At 37.9% G+C, this 18,039-nt stretch overlaps 1 protein-coding gene and 1 long non-coding RNA gene across 4 annotated transcripts in view; both read right to left on the minus strand.

The window, feature by feature from the left end:
- Nucleotides 1-18,039, minus strand: part of LOC145277899 (uncharacterized) — a 246,078-nt gene that overhangs the window by 171,919 nt on the left and 56,120 nt on the right. The gene's annotated exons all lie outside the window — the stretch shown is intronic.
- LOC145277898 (beta-1,3-galactosyltransferase 5-like) overlaps nt 1-18,039 on the minus strand; it is a 63,118-nt gene that overhangs the window by 44,134 nt on the left and 945 nt on the right. The window contains exon 1 of one of the 2 annotated variants that reach the window (XM_080129894.1): nt 576-1,088. The exons of the other annotated variant lie outside the window; for it this stretch is intronic. The gene's annotated coding sequence lies outside the window, so the exon portion shown is untranslated. Of the gene's footprint in view, nt 1-575; nt 1,089-18,039 lie in introns of those variants that run through there. 2 annotated transcript variants of the gene reach the window in all.

Consider the following 18,039-nt stretch of genomic DNA (forward strand, 5'->3'; position numbering starts at 1 on the left):
TGAATGCACGCAATAAAAAAGGTCATTGTTTTTTTTTAATGATTTTCCAACACAACATTTTTAATTTTCCAAGTTTTCTTTTTCTACTTATGTTTAAAAATGTGTGTGTGCTTGAAATGGCCACATACCGTACTTTATGTTGTAGCTATACTGTTTTTGTATTTATATTTAACCTCGAATCGATTTTAGTAAAATCAAAACTTTTTCACTCAAGATGGACTCAGACTGACTGTAACATTGTCAGGGGGTATATATACTATGTACGTATATCTAAACTCGTGCATCGTCTAGTAGTATACATAGTGTATACGTTTGTATATATGTGAAACAGTCGTCTATATGACGTGTGTATCTCTACGTGTTCGTCTAATGTGGGTTTTCGATCGTTCGTTGAATTGCTATGTGTATAACAGTTACGATAACATACAGTTTAACAACGGACATGTAACATTTACAACAGAAAGGAACAACAGTTCTCCGAGGTTCAATCGGAAAAACACTGTAAGAAATTTAATCATACATCATTTAGAACTTGGCAGAGAGAAATTGGCACAACATATGAAAGGCAAACTTACCCGGTATGATGAAAATCCACTCGTTTTTCTTTAGGGTTGCAAAAATCTTTTCGCATTTCTGCCGAGTCTGATAGCTGACTTCGTAAGAAGTGTTAGTTGAATCTTTACTGAGTAGAGTTTAAAGTTCTTGGTAAGGTTCAATTTAGTTGTGGCACCAGTTGAATGAAGGCAGATAAGTTAGCCGAATAGTAAAATACAATGTCATCATTATTAGCTGATGTAAGGAGGCGATATTACGTCATTACAAGAAACTTGGCTGATTAGGTAAAGAGTTTCACTGCGGAGGGAAGAAAAGGCGCCAACCGCCCTAAATGACTCCATGGGTGATAAAAAAGAGAGACGCCAAAACTGCGTCCTACCTCTCTGAAATAAATACACGGACTAACATGTTGGCGACTTGAATACCGGCGCGCCCGGTATTCCAATTTCAATCCACCAATCAAAAGAGCTGTGATAGAACATGGCATTAAGTCATCAACCAATGAGAGTTTGCATTTAAAGTCATGCAATTTCTAACAATACCTGGTCTGTCTTTGGTCTTGTTTGACGGATCCTCGAAAAAAAAAAAAAAAAAAAATGTAAGAAGATCCATCCCAATGAATTAACAAATCTCGGGGTTGTCTTTCTAGCAACTTTATTACCGATGTTTCTCATTGGCAAGCTACAATGCTGGTCCTAGACTAACGCATTCTGACCCCCCCTCTACTGCGAGGAATCACCGTTCTTTCTCCCTCTCTCGACTGTCTCTGCTCTATCTCTCGCTCTCGATCCCTGACTAACTAAAAATCATTAGTGTTTTTCTCAAGCTCTACCTAAAGTCAACGTCACTTTAGGTGACCTCTACGTAATGCTACGTCAAACTTCAACCTCTTTTTATTCTAACATTCTTTTCTATTAAAACATCTTAACAAGTAATTTTATCTTTAAGTATTTATTTTGCTATGATAACATTTTTTCTGACATGTTATTTTTATAAATATTACTAGCCTGGGTGCCCGGCGTTTTCCGAGTTTTTAGAGGTGCGTTTAAGCAAGAAAAAAAAAAAAAAAAAGGTTGTAGTAGGCAGGGAGGCTCGAACTCATACCGTGAAGGAGGAAAAGAATGTGAAAAAAAAATCGTGACGTCTTTGTCGTTGCGACCATCGCAAAACCGGAAGCGGCGAAGGTTTAAATTAAGGTTAGTCAATCGAAAATACGGGGGGGGGGGCTTTCGAAAATATCGGCGAAAAAAGCGACCCCCTCCTTGTAAAAAAGTGCCCAGTTGAGGGTGAAGGAATTAAGGTTTTTAACCAATTTTTCCTGAAACGTCGAGCTTCAAAAGGATAACGATTTCATGAAAATCCGTTGCCTCCGTCGAAAGTTTTAAGCAGGCATACATACATACATACATACATACATACATACATTTAAACAGACAGGTGAGATTTCTATTATAGAGAACGATCATAATCGTCGACTAGCATACCTTCGGCGTTGCCCTGTTAATATCTAACATGACATCAATACGTCATCAACATTTAGAGGATGGTGTAAATCTGAAAATGTCACATGACCACCGAATTTGTTTTCTGTTTTCTTAAATAACTCGAAACAATTTGTTTTAATGGCATTTTAAACAAATCAAATAAAACAGTGTTTCCAATTGTTATTATAAAAGTACATTTCATTTAATTTATATAAATAATTTAAATGAAATAAACCAGCAAATAGTATTTTTTTAATATATATATTTGCGGTTCGATTTTATCCAACCAGCAAATTAGTTCATGTTATTTCATTCAGAAATCAGAAAACAAATTCCTAATCACCGGCTAAGGGCCGTTTTTCAAATTTACACCGCTTGCAAATTGCTGACGACACATTGACTTCACGGGCATTTAGAGTAATAAATTTTAATTTTACCCAAATTTCTCGTGAAACTCAATCTTACAAATACCGCGCGCATATATATACAGTCATCCACATACAGTACTGCTTCGCTGTATCACAGCTCATCAGTGCGGCTAGACAGGCAACTACCTCAAGCCAGGCTCGAAACCTGACCGTCCAAACGACAGTTAAGGCTTCTCGCCATTACGCTATACGGCTGCTGCTGTGCGGGTAGTGAATTAACGATGTTTTGACATCGTCCAAATGCCTAAGCTCGATTTGTATACACAAAGAGCATCGCTTAATACTCTGATGGCAGTTTGTAAATCACTTCCCAATATGCTTAACCCAAGATAGGGAGCATTGTGTGTGTGTGTGTGTGTGTGTGTGTGTGTGTGTGTGTGTGTGTGTGTGTGTGTGTGTGTGTGTGTTGGTTCAAAACTTTTGCCTGTTTGTAATTATTACATAAACATATCGCAATGATTAATTTATAACATTCTTCTTGCAGGTTATTAAAGCATCATTTATAATTTTCTGTAATATTCTCACTCATGTTCATATGGAAACGACCATTTTTAGTCTCAGTCAACAGAAAAGGAGTAATCTTCCATCGTGATAATGCTCGTCCTAATACAGCACCAATAACCAAAGATTTCCTAGGGGAATTCGGTTGAGAAATTTCGTCCAATCCTGCATATTCTGCTGGCTTGGCTCCTTCGGATTATCAGTTACTTTGAAGATGACGAAAGCATTTTGATGGACTTGTGTTCAGTCTCCTCTCGTGATGTTAACCTGTTAGATTCATGTTTTACATAAAAACTTCAAGAATTTTACAAGCGAAGCATTTGTAAACTTGCTGACAGGTGCGATCAAGTCATAGAGAACAAAGGTCGCTATTGCTATAAATAAAGATTTTCGAAATCACAGTTTTTATTTCTAAGATGAAATTTTAATTCTCCAAAAATTTTTGCATCGGCCTGATATATTGTTGAGCGCTAAGTGATTGAAGTTTAGATATCTTAGAATGACACAGCAACGTGTGTTAGATAATAACATTGTTAAAAAGTTAATTAGTTATTATCGATCAATCTATCTATTTATCTATTCAATGATATTCTTAAAATAGTTTATATTGGCAGTAATTTATTGTTTATAGATAAAAGTGTAGCAATGAGGATGTTTACATAAATTAGCTATGTTAAATAAACAAAATAACCTTGGACAGGCAGACGTGGAAAGATAACACATGTTAGTGAGACGTGTGCTTTTGGATGATGACGTAATGGAATTAAGGTCAAGAGGTCGGGAAGTTTAATCTATCGAGGAGTTGAGTTTGATTACCGAGGTGAACAAACGTACTTCAAGCGAGGAAGCGAGGCTGTGAAGAACAAGTATGTAGAGACAAAATGCAGTCTCTAAAGACCATTTGAGACAACTGAAATAAATTTATATTTAAAAAATAAAGTGTTGTTCTGTGGTTTCACAAGGGAGGAAGGAAAAGAGGTCTCAATTTGTTATGGTGCTTCACGTTTCATTACGGAGCTCAGCAATGAAGATGGAGGAACTCTTGAAGAAAGAAAGGTATGAAACATATATTATTCTTCTTATTTAGAAATGATACCTTATGTAAATATGAACTGTAATACATACCCGTGTGATAACCCTCTGATACAACATGCCTCAGTTTATACCTCGATATCATATCCCATGGCTAAACAAACATACGTACAATTTATGCTTTTAGATCAGATTCCGTTGTTGGAGCGATATCTCTCAGGACGGTTTTGGGGCCGATCCACCTCCCTATACAACACGTGGATGCAAGCATTTGAATACCCTCCACCTCCACACTTTTTCTAGCCAATTCGTTTCACGTGCAACATTTTGCTAGCTTACATCAGTTCTCATCACAGCATAGCAAAACATTTGTTGAAAAAAATTACTCTCTGAAAGAGAATGATTCGCATGAATGCTATCTTCCAATAAATACCTTCAGTGAACAAAACGTATGTTTACTTTTTGCTATGTAGAATAAAACAGGAAAATACCCCTTCTCACGAGAAGTAAAAAAAATATATTATCTGTGTATAGATCAGTTTTGCATCACTTGTTTCATTTGACGAAGACACGAGGTACCTTCAATAAGTTTCAATACATTTTGTACAAGCATTTAAAATTGTCGCAGACTCTTGAACATTCAGAATGCTATTGTTATACATCTTATGAGATGACTGGTCGTTTTTTATGATTCTAGGTTCAAATGAACAGCTACAGTAGGAATCAGAATACACACTACTAAAGCATAATTGTCACAACTGGTGAATTTAAAAAATGCGATCTGAACGTGAGGACACTTTAGAAGAACGTCATGCTATAAAATTCTGTTTTAAACTTGGGAAAAGTGCCACAGAAACGTATGGAATGCTTCAGACTGCTTTTGATCCATCTTGTATAAGTCGAGCATCGGTTTTAGAGTTACATAAGTGATTCAAGGAAGGCAGGGAGTACGCGAAGGATGATGAGAGGTCTTGATGGAGTAAGAAAGTCAGAACAACAGAGTTGATTGACAAAATAAAGAATTTCATAGATAAGGACAATCGTGTGTCTATAGAAACAATAAGTGCACAGTTTGATGCCAGTGTGGGAACTGCACACAATTATTCGCGAAAAACTGAAGATATGGAAAATTTGCGCAAAGTTTGTCCTAAGGGTGCTCCATCTATGTCATGGACTATTTGCCCAAGATGAGCATAAAAACAGTTCCTCACCGGCCCTATACTCCAGACCTTGCTCCCTGTGATTTTTGGTTATTCCCTAAGCTCAAGGAAAGCCTTAGAGGCTGTCGTTATGAGACAATTGAGGAGATGATAGAAGCTGTGACGAGGGTAATTCACACACACACACACACACACACACACACACGAGGACTTCCAGTTGTTGGAACGGTACAATAAGTGCATTGCAATCGGAGATTATTTCGTTCGGAAAAATTTAATGTGTGTATAATCAATGGAAGTACCCACACAAAACTGTCTGGAAAATTAATAATACAAAACTGCCGTTTCAACACCAGCTTAAAAGTCTCTCGCCACCAACACCGGGTCACATGTGCATCTTTCCCGGTCGCACTTCGTGGAGTGTTCTCTCCTTTTCTTCTGCCGCAAACTCGCGCACACCTGCTAATTTACATACATGCTTTTACGGTTACTGCTGTTGCTAATATTTTCGCTATTTTCAGCTATCATTCGGTGGCTGCTGATAATAGTTTCACGCGCGCTCTATTACACCGGGTAAAAGTTCTAAGTAATTTGCAATTGCATTTTGAGTGTCACCGGCACTAGGGATTAATTAATTAATCAGATATAACGATTATCTGTGGACAAGAAAAGATAGAGGGCCACTTTTACATCAGGATGACTTGGTACATAGTAAAGGAGATAAACAGGAAAATACCGGGTTTAAATGGAGTGGGGGTGCTATATATAGATGACGCACTATTTATAGTTAATTCTAGCGATCGAATTACTGAAAAAACTAGAAAAATATACCAATTTTTTCAATGAAATTGGATTAAAGATAACAATAGGCAGCAATTATAAAATCGTAAACTTTCTAGATATAACTCTAAATCTTAACGATTACACACATGAACCGTTTCACAAACCTAACAAAAACTATTCTACATTGATTATCAATCGATTCATCTCAAGTATAAAAGAATATCTGAACTATGGAAGAACGAGGGTCTTTTTAACAAAAATAATGATTATTACAATGAAGCAGATCGGGTTACCATAAGAAAATAGAATACACGAACAGAGCAAACAGTAAGAATAACAAATATAACTGCACGATATTGTACAACATGGCAATGAGAGCAAGAAATAAACCGAAGAATAAAGATAGATACAATAAGAAGGATAAAAAGAATAAACACAAGGGGAATAAAAATAGCAGTGAAACAGGTAATGATGAAGTTAATACTAGGAATAAGAGAAACAAACGCAAGAAACAGATCTGGTTTAATCCACCGTTTAGCGAGTTTATAAAAACAATATCCCTAAGGAATTTTACAGAATAATTTTTAAAAATCCCATCTGAGAATAGATTAAGTAAAACACTTTTATATCAGATTCCGTTGTTGGAGCGGTATCTCTCGCTTCTCGATACAACATCCACTTCCCTATACAACACGTGGATGCAAGAACTCAGTAAAACTTTCTTTCTCCACCTCTGCCAAATTAGCCAACACTATAATAATATCTAGTAACAGGAAAATAAGGTATAACAATAAATCAGTATCAGGAGAACGGAATTTAGAGAGAAACTGTAATTGTAGAACACCAAGCAATTGTCCTTTGGAGGGCAAGTGCTTAACCTCAGAAATAGTGTACAGATGTAAGATTAAGGCTGATAATAGTAAGAAGTTATGTCTCGGAGCGACGAATTGCTTTTTTAAGGAAAGATTCAGAAACCATGTTGCATCATTCAAAAATGAACCGGGGAATGAAACTAGTAGGGAAGGGGATAATGGTAGATGAGGGGGAGGGCAAAAATTGATATTAGAAATAAAAAGAGAAACAAAACTGCAGTGGATGGTTGGGTCAGGGAACTACATAAAAACAAAAAGAGTTTGAATTAAAATGGTCAATAGTAGATAAGGGTAGAAAGTATAAACCCGGTAAATCAAAAAGATGTAATCTGTGTTTATTAGAAAATAATATTTCGTGAATTCTAAAGAAGAAATATTAAACAAAAGGCTGGATGCTATATAAGGATGTCTTCATAGGAATAAATTTTTGCTATCACGTCTAAAACCTAGGTGAAATAAATCTTGTTCTTTTATCCACAAAATAAACTAAGGGTAAACTTTAAACATGAAAGGAGAATCTACATATGCAATATATATATATATATATTATATATATATTATATATATAACGGTTTTTAAGTGGAAGGCCAGGGTTAAAATTGAGAAAAATAGATGAGATAAATTAATGAAATTTAGAAAACAAATCTGAAGCTTAACAGAGATTAGCAATAAAAATTCAACACTAGAAACACAATAGAAATAAATACTGGTTTTAGATCAATAAAAGTTGAAAACTCCTAGCTTAGTAAATAATATTTTTGTTTTAAATTCAAAAACCAAGGTTACCTCCCTTTTGGTTGGTTGGTTGGTTGGTTGGTTGTTTTTGTTTTACGGCATATCAACCCTTTTCAGGTTATTTAATGCCAATCCAAAGATTTTGAAGAAAATTTTTTTAATAGAATATATTTGTTATTGTCAAGTCGGTTTCTATTTAACCCATAGTTGGGACCCTAATAGGTACTACCACTCCGGGTCAGGGTGGACCTGGTAGCAATGGCAATTAAAGGATGGTTCCACACTCCCCAAAGCCCACAAGCTGGGGCCTCACCATCGGATATAGTTTAAGGTCATATCCAGGACCGACCTCCCCTCTCATCGGACGAAAATATAGTGGAGTTAAATAGAATATTCATAAATATAATATAAATAGAAAGTTAATAGTTGGAAATGAATTTAAGAACTTAAATCCTGAATTGAAATTAATGACATAAGGAATTTTTTAAAATTAGAGCCAACAGCAACCTCAGAAAATTAGGCCTTGTAGCCTTTGGAAATAAATCAGAATCCCAATAGAGATGTACATAATAAACTTAAAATTTGAACATTAAACGGGGATGATTAACCTATAAGTATATCGTAACACCATAATAGGAATTGATTAACATAGAAAATGGCAAAAGGTTTAAAATTTTAACGAGTAGAGTAACCTTCCTTACAATGTTGAAATTAACAAATAACCATAAATCAAAATAGATTGGAACAAAAGAAAAAATAAAAAGGAAAAAATGTTAAATCCAAAATTTAAATGCAAATCAAGCTAGCATTGAATAAAAAGTAACGCTTTCTTTCTAGAATAAATTTAAACCACAACTGCTTTTTGAAATTACACAAATAAGTACAAGTAAAAATCGCTAATATAAAAAATACGAAACGGACACAGAAGATACGAAACGGACACAGAAGATACGAAACGGACACAGAATCAAAACAATACTTTAGGAACGTAGAATATCAGGTCCGGAATTGGGGCGAAAAAATTAAATAACTTAGAGAAAAATAATAAGCTAAATAAAGTGAACACAGGTAATTGGTTGCAAGGATAAATGAATAATCGATTGAAACATTTAAAATAGCAATACGAAAATAGGTAGATATAAAAAATCCATAACAAACGGAAAACGGAAAAAAAAACTCTGAAGGAAGAAATGTAGGTAAATTTTTTTATCACATGGTTTTCTTAAAAGGAAAATTGATTATTACATTCAACTCTACAGGAATCAAAGAGGAAAGCGCCCCCGTGTATGCTGTGCGGTCATACAACTTACCTTTGGATGGGATCTGAGAGAAAGAGAAATTAAAGATGGCAACCATGGATTTATAAGGTGTAGTCTCGTGGAATATCACGAGATCTCATCTTCCACGGCACACGTATGCAAATGGAATGGGGTCAGTTTTTTGATAAAATATCAGTTGGCAGAGGCAGTGGGAAGAGATGTGCTGGAGGTTGAGAGAGAAAGTTGTTAGAGACGAATTCTAGCTGGACTTATGCATATTGTATTTGGTTTATTTTGTTTTGCTGTTTACCAGCCCATTTAACATCAAGCTATTTCGGAATAATGGGAGACAAATTCAACCTGTAATTAATACCGGAATTTGACGGCGCGACCCCGGTACTTGACTGGGTTGAGAAGGTGGAACTACATTGCCTGTTGTCTATTGTGAAGAACATTGAACATGTGGTTCCTCTACGTCTGTCTAGCAGGGCTTTCGCAGCATATCAACAGCTTAGCCCTGAGGAAAAACAGGATCATGAAAGGATCAAGGCAGCATCATACAAGGTGTTCGCTATCGACCCCGCCACTGCTTGGGAGCAATTTGAGGCAAGAATCTTGCATCCCGGTGAAACTGTCGACGTTTATTTGGCCGAGCTGACGAAATTCATGGTGTTGTTTGGTGGGCTGCCTGAGCGGGCCTTGGCATGCATTTTTGGCAGGGCTCCCAACCGGAGCAAAGCAACTCCTGCGGGCTAGCTCAAGCATAGCTTCATTGTCCCTTAACAACCTGGTAGACCGGGCCAGGACCATGATGAATACTTAGGAGATGGGAGAACCAGTAGTCGCTGCTGCACATCGTGCATTAAATAAGGATAGACCAACCCAGGGGTCCGTCGTGCGCGGTGAAGTCATGTGTTATTAGTGCAATGACCAGGGCCACATTGCGAGGAACTGCCAGCAGCGACTGACAGCTATTCGCTGCTACTGATGTAATAAGATTGGTCATCTGGTCATATGGCCTGGGATTGTTCAGGAAACGGGGTCGGGGACAAGGTGCCAGCGTCGACCTCTTCCCCAAACAGAAATTAGACAGGGTACTCCCGACCATTCAGGTCTATGTCAATGAGACATTGTGCTCAGCACTCTTCGATTCTGGGTGCTCTCGCACCGTAGTGAGTGCGGGCCTCTGCCGCACTTGGAAGAAGACTACTAGATTAACCACCTTCAGTGGAGCGATGTGGACATGTTGCGGGGTGGGCACTGAACATTTGTACTAAAACTGGAAATTCAGCTAACATCGAAGCGCTGGTAGTACTCGAGAAACCGCTCAGCTTTGACCTGCTCCTAGCCTATGATGCCATCAGAGCCCTAGGTGGTGCTCACATAACGCAGACAGGGGCGATACAGTTTCAGGAAAAGGTTCCAGTGTGTGCTGCTTTGAAGATTGATCAGCTAGACTTTATTGTTGAGTTTGACCAGCAGCAGAAGGCTTGGACAGCCGTGTGGAAGTGGTCGGAAAACCAGGAACCAGCCAAACTGCAAAATGAGATAACAGAGTACCACGTGCCTGACCAAATGAGGCCTGCATATGAAGAGGAACTTCGTGATTGGATCAAGGATGGCTGGTTGATTCCCTACCTCTATGAGAAACTTGGACCTCCCAAAGGCCTAATTCCGCTGATGGCAGTCACTCAGCACAACAAAGCAAAGGTGAGGCCAGTGATGGACTACCATGAACTGAATGCGCATGTTGATGCATTCACGGCAGATGCTGACGTTTGTGCCAGCAAGTTACGAGAGTGGCGCCAGCAGGGTTCGAATGTGTCCCTGCTGGATGTAAGAAAAGCATACCTGCAGATCCAAATCAGTGAAACAATGTGGCTATTTTAGATGGTAGTGTTTGCTGGCAGGAGGTACTGCTTTACTAGACTAGGCTTTGGGCTGAACGTGGCACCCCAAATAATGAAGACCATTATTAACACTGTATTGTCACAGGAAGAGACAATAAAAGATGGGACATCGGCGTACCTTGATAACATATATGTGAATGAAAACTTTGTGTCATCACCACGTGTGAGGGCCAAACTGGCTGAGTTTGGTTTAACATGCAACGATCCAGAACGTTTGGTGAATGGCGTTCGTGTCTTGGACCTGAACGTTTAACAGGAGCGAGGGACTTTGAAATGGAGAGGCGGAACTGCAGTTCCTGAAGTGCCCGATGTCTTCACAAGGTGAACAGTATTCTCCCTGTGTGGAAAACTTGTGGGGTACCTACCAGTGTGTGGATGGACTCACGTGGAAACAGGCATCATAAAAAGGAGGGCAAGCGCAGTCACCAAAGGCTGGGATGATGAAACAGTCAACAATCAGTTGGTTTACATGGTGAAGGAGACCATTGCAAGGGTAAAGCAGGATGACCCCCCCAAAGGAGACTGGTGCATGCAGGGAGACAAAATGAATGTGTGGGTGGATGCGAGGTCTCTGGCAATTGGTGTGCTGTTGGAGAAGAATGGTGCTGCGATTGAGGATACTTGCTGGTTGCAACCGGCGAGTGACGCTGCTCATATCAACCTGGCAGAGCTCGATGCAGTGATTAGCAGTATCAACCTGGCACTCCAGTGGAAACTCAGGAAATTACGCATACACACAGATTCACTATGCGTGTACCACTGGATATCAGACACGCTGACAGGCAAGATTAGGGTGCGCACTAAGGCAGCCAGTGAGATGCTGATCAGACGGAGGTTGGAGACCGTAAAAAAAGATGGTAACAGAGTACAACCTGTCTGTGGATGCGGTACTGGTCACTTCAAATTGCAACCTTACTGATAGGCTCACTCGAGTGCCACAGAGATGGTATGACACCATGAAGAAGAAAGCCACGCCAGTACCATTATGTGCCGGCTCTATTGAGGTGGCAGATGAAATCAGGAAGATACACCACCTCAGTGGACATTCCGGAGTGAGACAGACATGTTATTTTGTGCAGTTGTCCAATCCATCAGTGTCCAAAAGTGCAGTGAAAGTGGTAGTCAAGGAAGGCCAAACATACCAGTCAATTGACCCCGCCCCGGCCAGATGGCGGAAAGGTCAGCTGGGAGTAAGTGCGACTTGGAGCTGACTGGGTATGGACATAACCCACTATGGCAGCCAGCACTTCCTCACCCTGATCGATTGTGAACCGACAAGGTTTGCAATCTGGTGCCGGTTAATAAGACAGGATGCCTCCAGTGTGATCCATGAATTGGAGTCCATATTTTATGAAAGGGGGTCGCATGAAGAGATCCTCACAGACAATGACACGGCCTTCTGCAGTGGGGAGTTCAGACGTTTCATAGACGAGTGGGGTATCCAGCTCAGACACAGATGTGTATATGTACCAAGTGGCAACGGCATAGAGTGGTGCCATCGAAGCGTGAAGAGGATCACAGCAAGAAAACAATGCACAATCACAGAGGCGGTCTATAGATATAATGTAACTCTAAAGGATGGCATGACTGCTGCAAGCGCACCCACCAATGCGATCCATTGCTATCGAGTGCGCATCAAATACACTGACGTCCGTCTGCATGAACAGCAGGAAACCCGAGGGCCGTATGAGTTAGGAGACACTGTTTGGGTGAAGCCTCCTAATAATCGATGCACCAGCAGCTTTCAAAGAGGACGAATCACTGGCATCATCAGTGAGCAAACCGTGCTAGTCAATGGTACTCTACGCCATGTGAAGAATATCCGGCTTGCCCTAAATACAAACCAGTTGGTGAGTAGCAGTGATGGTGAATCGTCCAACAATGACCTGTGGATCCGTCCTATTCCCCGCAATGGTACAACTGTGAACCCCAACGCTGACAGTTCCAGCACCCCTTCTGAGAGCTCCGATGAAGATGAAGTCCAGCCTGATGGTATGACTGTATGCCCTAACGTTGATGCTAATGGTTCCAACACATCTGAGAGCTCCAATGAAGATGAAGTAGTCCAGCCAATCCCACTTCATAGGAGTGCCCGCAACAAACGACCACGCCCACCATGCCAAATGTGTGGTCTGGAGACCAGGAGGAAGTGTATAGTTGAATATAATAACCAAAGAAGAAAGCGCCCCCGTGTGTGTGTGTCGTGCGGTCATACAACTTACCTTTGGATGGGATCTGAGAGAAAGAGAAATTAAAGATGGCAACCATGGATTTATAAGGTGTAGTCTCGTGGAATCTCACGAGATCTCATCTTCCACTGCACATGTATGCAACTGGAATGGGGTCAGTTTTCTGATAAAATGTCTGTTGGCAGAGGCAGTGGGGAGAGACGTGCTGGAAGTTGAGAGAGAAAGTTGTCAGTGATTAATTCTAGCTTGACTTTTGTATTTTGTTTATTTTGTTTTGCTTTTTACCAGCCCATTTAACGTCATAAAGTGTTTTTCTCAATGTCTGATGCGAAGCCATTTTTGATTTTATTAAAACTATATATATATATATATATATATATATATATTAGTAACCTGTAATAATGAATAGTCATAGTAAACAGTAGTAATACTGTACATCAAAATACAATAGGTTTAAATCTTCCAAAATTCATGCTTGAAGTGCCACAAGGACTTGTGGTATAGCGGATATAGTACTAGATAAAGTTCAGTAAATTCAATCCCGTTTTTGTGAATATTTTCAAACTATATAAGGTTTGAAATTGTCCGAATGGTCGCAAAACAATTGTAAATAAATAATGAAAATAGAGTATTTGTTGCTATCAATCCAACTTTTGTTGTCTTGATTTTGTGAAAGCAATATGTGAATGCTCGATTACAAAAACTGGTAATTTCGAAGCTTACAAATTAAGTCACCTTATATTGACTTGAACATTTGTGATATATGAACAATTATCGAATTCTCAATTACATGAACATAATAAAATTCGGAATATTATAAATAAGATATATATAACGATAATGTTTTTATATAACTTAATATTTAAACCTAAAGACACGAGTTTTGAACTTTTCTCTTCATTGTAGGAAATGATAATTACTGCCAGTCGAAGGATTCGAACCCAGTGTCACAACAATGATTATATAGGCTGGTATTCAACCTCCAAGCTACCAAAAATTAATACGAGAAGTAACGGAAATTAAATATCTATAAATGCCAAATCAACCGGTATAAACACTAAACAGAGTATCGAACAACTGGCGTCGGAATATCGTATTATGTTAAAGTCGATCGCTTATTCTTAATTCCCTAAAGATGGTTGAACTGTTTTATTACGGTGCTTAGTGACGATAATATTTGAAAATAAACATTAATAATTATATTTAAACCTACAGACAGGCGTTTTTCGAACTTACGTTCTCTTTGGTGTAAGAAATGATAATTATTGCTAGTTGGAGTATTCGAACCAGTAACAAAGTCACTCTTGATTTCGTAGACTGGTATTAAACCTATTTTATAGTGACTTTGTTGCGGACCTGGATAAAATAATCATAACTCGCTACAAAAGAAAATAATGAAATGAATGGAAGGAAGGAAAAATACTCAATTGCTGAATAAAATAAACATGTCGTTTATTTTTTGTTGAAAATAAATGGTTTAGGCGGAACACGTGTTCAGTTCAGTTGTTGGCAACTACGCGTGTGGAAAAAGAGGAATAAAGTAGGGAAAAGAGAAATGGCAGTCCAGCATGTAGAAAAAGAAAGAGAGATAGAGAGGGTTGACCTCAGTAAAGCCACGTGTGCATGGTAGCAGTCGGCCACGTGGAAGTGTCTTCAGGCCACAAGCTGTGGACGCAAACTTGTCTGGTTGACGAACCAAGGCAAAAGGAAAGAAAGAGGAAGTTAAACGTTGTTGTTGGCTTTTATATCGGGGTCAATGTTCTAACTGCGAATGTCGGGATTTCATTTAAAAAGAAGTGACGTCACCAATGTGTGCATGTTTGCGCACGCGCGTACGTGGATGTGTATATACGTACGTGTGTAGGCGTATGTGCGTGTGTACATGTGGGTGTGTGTATGTGAGGAAAAAAACGTGTTCGAACAACTTTAACTATTACTTTAACTGTTACTAATAGACCGCTAAGCGTTGCCAGTTCGTAACATACGCATAAATATTATATTTTTAATTAATACAGAAACTCAAACATGTGCAGTATTATTATTTTATTTATTTGCTTTTTTTTTTTCTAAACAATTCACTTCTTGTAATTAATAAAAACATTTGGTATTTGAGGGGGGGGTCATCGAATTTATATCTGTTTGTCAACTGTTTCACAAATGCGCATGCGTGAATCGTTCACGTGATAGATTCATTATATTAAGAATAAATAGGTTTGAAAACACTTTTTAAAGATCGTGTCAAACTGGCCCAATGATTATCGTAACTGACTCCTTGACCTTAGGTTTTGGTTTCGATCTCAACTCGAGTATTTTTTTAATTACAAGAAGTGAACTGTTTACAAAGACAATACCCGCATGCATATGCCTCAGAGCGGGACCTGTGGAAATTCCACAGAGACTCATTCATATGTAATATATTGATGTTGGTATTCTGTAGATGTTCAGTGTAAATGGAGATGCTCTGATATTATTGTAGCTTTTTTGTTAAAACTGCAAAGTATTTATCCAAGCTAGCAGGAAGACCCGGCGTAGCCAGGTCGTAAAAAAACGCTTAAATATGTTTTGAGTCTTGCAGATTTCGTATATATTATTATAGAGTTAATGTTCTATCGATTTTTATATATTATAAAGTTGCGATTTCAAAAATAAAAAATATATCTATATGACTTTGACAGCTTGAATCGAAACCGAATCCCAAACTTATATATATATATATATATATATAAATTCAGTTCCTTCAGTTATAATCGAAACCGAAGCCAACACTTATGAATACTTGATCAAGTTATTTATATAAAAAAAAAGATTATTAAGGTGTCATCAGCTAAAATCGAAACTGAAACCAAGACTTATGAAGAATTCTTGATAAAATTATTTTTAAAAAAATAGATTATTGGAGTACCATTAACTATAATCGAAACCGAAACCAAAACTTAGGAGAAATTCTTGGTAAAATTATTTCTACAAAAATAGATGACTTAAGTGCCATCAGCTATAATCGAAATCGAAACCAAAACTTATGAAGAATTCTTGGTAAAATTATTTATTACAAGAAATGGAAGTACATAACAATTAAACGACCCGGATCTAAGCGCGACACAGAAAATAACACACACGCTATCATATTAATATACTAGCGGGGGTACCCGGCGTTGCCCGAGTGTTTGTTTCTGGGACGGGGGGGGGGAGTTTTAAAAAATGTTATGGTAGGTAAGTAGGAAGGATCAAACCCGGAGTCATGAGTAAAAGTAGGAAAATAAAGTGTGAAAAAAAAAAAAAAAAAACATCTGCAACGTTAACAGTTCGGCCACCAAGAAAAGTCCATTCCAGTTGTTTAGGAAAAAAAAAAAAAAAACGACTACGGTAGGTCGGCGCGAACGTGAAAATATAATGTGAATTGTCCAGCACGCTAACCACTACGCCACAGAGCACTGCAGCTTAGTTTAGTGATTTTAAATAACTTCACATGAAAGAACTACGAAGCCAAACCGGTGTTCTCTTCTCAACTGTTCCTTGTGAACGATCCCCAAACGGTGTTAAGTGGTGGCAGGGGGGGGAGGAATTTATTAGAGAGAAAATATTTTACCACTTCCATTGATCTTAACCGATTTTGGCCGTGACTTCTCAGCAGAAAAAGTATAGAAATCTAAGATTATCGAGGAATTTGAGAAATAATAAGCCTATAACACACCTCAGATATTGTTCTCCCGTTTGTGCATATTATATTTGCATGAAATATCTTGATTTTTAATCCTATTAATGTCAAAATCAGACGGGAAAAAATGAGTTCATTTTATTTATATAGAGATAGATAATATTTATGCGTATATTACGACCACGCAACGTCAGGCAACCTGCCAGTAAATCTATAGTACAAAATTTCGTGCGCGTTTGTTCCTAACTTTATATACAAGAACGGAGAAAATAAGTTTCCTGAACAGTAAAATATTGCAGCAATTTTATATCTCCTCACGAAGATTAAAATCAAGATAAAACGATATTGAACCTTATGTCTAGAATCCTTATTTTTAATTTGGATCAAAATTCATTGCATGATTTTGATTCTAGAAAAAGTTTAACGTAAAGAGGTCTTAAGACGAATGTTAAATTCATTGAATCTTGAATAATTGGCGTTTAATTTATACGGCATAATCACGTTGACACACTGGTTCTCGTTGGGTCCCCGAAGTTAAGCAAAGTTGAGCCTGATCAAATCGGTGACCATTTAGGAAAGCAGAACTGCAAAAACCATAACGTCGTCACCTCCTCTGACGAGGAAAGACACGCAACTGGAGACTGTTTGCGAATTTCATGCTCCCATGAAACTTTCTCCTTCGGAGGAAGCCGATTCGACCCGCGTAGGATGAGTTAAATTGGTGTTTAATCACTATGGATAAAAATTTTAGGCAAATCTGAAACATTTCAATTTTAAAATACTTAGTTGTGCCTATATTATGCCATGTACATTTCCTTAAAATTACTTTGAACGAAAAAGAAATTGGGGAATTTTTATGGATTGATGTCTAAGAATTATTGTTACAATTTAACAAACAAATAGAATGTATCTGAATTTCAACGAAGGACTCACAGGTTCTGTATGTCCTGTTTGGATGAAACGAAATGAAACTACATAGAGTACACATATCGTACACCTACGCTTTGCAGCTGTGTTCCAGGATTCATAATGATCGGTTCATTAGTTTAGAAGTGAATCCTATACATACACATATATACATAAATTTATATAGAAAGACGCTGAATTATCTAGTACTAATCGAATATTTACTCAAATCAAAAATACAATAACGGTAAATTATAACGACTATAGAAAAAAAATCGATGCATGTTCAGAAGTTCCCCGATATTAATAAACAAACTCAAAGAATAATTAATATGATGTAGGTATTCGTAACGGAAAAAATTACATATTCAAAAAATCATGTAAATTTATTAAGATAAAAAAAAATCAAATTTAATGTCTAACCAAATAGCAACTGTCTCGCGCCGCCATTTTAGTAATAATCTCAACAAAGGAGATCACAACAATACTCTCATTAGTTTGAATAATGTCTACGAATTCCCTTTAACCGCTTAAAATATTTTGTTTATAACTAGCTGATCAAGATAGGTG

Source organism: Euprymna scolopes, chromosome 6, assembly GCF_053919585.1.
Source record: "Euprymna scolopes isolate OS-2025 chromosome 6, ASM5391958v1, whole genome shotgun sequence".
NCBI lineage: Eukaryota > Metazoa > Mollusca > Cephalopoda > Sepiida > Sepiolidae > Euprymna > Euprymna scolopes.